The sequence below is a fragment of the Triticum dicoccoides genome, chromosome 6B (genome assembly GCF_002162155.2).
Source record: "Triticum dicoccoides isolate Atlit2015 ecotype Zavitan chromosome 6B, WEW_v2.0, whole genome shotgun sequence".
Taxonomy (NCBI): Eukaryota; Viridiplantae; Streptophyta; class Magnoliopsida; order Poales; family Poaceae; genus Triticum; species Triticum dicoccoides.
Genome location: NC_041391.1, coordinates 723,713,566 through 723,715,950, shown reverse-complemented (window position 1 = coordinate 723,715,950; position 2,385 = coordinate 723,713,566). Strand labels below are relative to the sequence as shown.

The 2,385-nt window shown below is 47.5% G+C and overlaps 1 pseudogene; it reads right to left on the bottom strand.

Moving 5' to 3' along the window:
* Positions 1–1,136: 1,136 nt before the first annotated feature.
* LOC119325902 lies at positions 1,137–2,362 on the bottom strand (annotated as a pseudogene).
* Positions 2,363–2,385: the final 23 nt, after the last annotated feature.

Sequence of the window (2,385 nt, the reverse complement as noted above, 5' to 3'; positions counted from 1 at the left end):
TTTTAGATCTAGGGGTGTGTGTGTGTTATTTTTTTCTAAGTCAATTCCTTACAATCTGGCCCCACTTGTAAGAAGAGTTGGTGGTTTCTTGCAATTGACTCCATTCATGGAGATCGACGATGATAACGCAACCCGCATCACGACAGCACTGCTATGGCTCCCCACCCCAATGTTGCCGTGCTACTCCTGCATTCCAATCCAACATTCAGATATATAAACATTCAAGGACGATTCAATTATACTGCTCGTGGTCCAAGACTAGAGAGCAAAATCAACCGACGAACATAAACTGAGAGTAACTGTGTTATAAACTGACACTAATACACAAAGACATATACCCATAAGGATATATGCATTACCTTGGCATTTCATACATGTGTTCACACGAGCAAAGCTAGCTCCATGTAATTTGAACAAAAAATATTTTTGTACTAGCATATAAAGAAAAAACATAGCCCCTGTCTGTGCACTGAAAGCTTACCCCATCTTTTCATCGCCGAAATTGACAGCAATCATCTCTAGTGTTTCAAAATACACCAGAATGGGGTCATCCTTTTGGGTACAGGGCACAGCTACAACATTGGACTTTGCAAAATTCCGAGCGCCGACCTTCCACTCAAATTAATGGGAATGGCCGCCCGAGGTGAACACTAAGCACCCAGGAGAAGGTTCCTAGGTACTGTCACCGTAATTGCTATTCCTGGCGGCCTGTCTTATGACTCTTATCTTCCAAATTCCTTCCCCTAAATCGTAGTTCACAAAATGCCTATCAACATTGATCTTCTTGACAACTGCTAGGAAAAGGTTTTCATGATAGGAAAGGCACAGAGCAACAATATATGACACAATTAATGAAGATAAATATACGAGGATAAAAAGACTAGCTACGGAACTTACACACTGCTGCAATGCCAGATCAATTTGCGCTCATATCTGAATTCACAAGCCATCCATTTCCATGAAGGGAAAAAATGCCCATATGTGTTAGATTTTTCTGATTCAGCATACATGCAAATTATATAGATCGCAAAAGCAATACACATGGACTATGATCTCTCTAGCTAGAGGATCCCACATATGCATACGAGTGTCACTTAGTAGATCTAACAAAGGAACATGACATATACAGCAGAGTGTTACTTCCGCTGGTTCGAAGCAAGCTTGGCAACGAGCTCCTTAAAAACCGTCGGATAGGTCGTAAATACATAATCCCAGCCATTGGTATCCATCACGGCTTGCAAGCACGAGGGAGACTGGACTTGGATAAACTTGAAGCACGCCTCCTTCAATCCCTGGCAGTGGTGCTGCTCGGCTAGAGCGAGAGTGGACATCACCGAGGCCACACTTATGTGTTCAGACAACTGCTTTTCACAGATGAACTTGAGCCGTTGGACGTCATACCTGTCTGCCGCTACCAACAAGTCTTGCAGCCACTGCAGCCGCATTTCATCCTCTACTGCTTCCTTTTCTTGCTCTTGTTTCACAACTGCTGGCGTTTTGTCCTCTGCTGCTTCCTCTTCTTGTTCTTGCTTCACAACTCCTGACATTTCGTCAACCTCCATGTCGTTGTCATACAACATCTCAGGGAATGAGTCTGTGTAGATGAAGCGAAGCAAGGCCCCGAACACTTTTGCATCCATGTCTTTGATCTGTATGACGCTGGACGTCTCCTTCATGGAGCCAAAGAGCTGCGCCATGAAGACCTTAGATCGGGCTGCAAGGACACATCGGTGTGTGTTGATTATGTCACCGCGACCTCGAACTTCACATCAGCACCCACCTCGGTTCGGAAGAGAATGTTAAAATCATGGCAAATGTCAGGCAGGAGCACCTTGCGGCCACCACCTGCATCATCCTTGGTGTTGTTGAGGACCATGATGTCGCACCGGATGGTGAAACAGTTACCCCTAAGATACGGCGATCGTTCGAGGGCGTCTTTTCTGATAAACTTGTCCTGGCCCCAGGAAGAACCGGTGAAGTTGTACGTCTCCGCCTGACGAAAGTAGACCGGATTCTGCCTCTCAACTTGGTCGACGAAATTGAGACCGAACTTGGCTTCCACGGGCTTCTTGTTGCTGTCATCGTCGTCGTCGTCGTGGAGACGGGCAACATAGAGGGAAATGAAGTCGGCGCAGCTCTGGCTTTCACCGTTGGGGTAGTACCTGATGATCCAATGATGGCCTCCTACCATGAAAGGGCGGGATGCGACGCTCTCGCCGGTGGGCGTCTTGTCTTTGACACCCGAGTAGTCTTGGACCACGAGCAGGTGGTACCCGCAGTCCGTGCTGGTTTCGACGGGCGACTCGGTGACTGGGCACAGCCCGCCGTCGTCCAGGACGGATACGCCGGCGAACGACGCCATGGCGAACCTGCGAGTTCATCGGA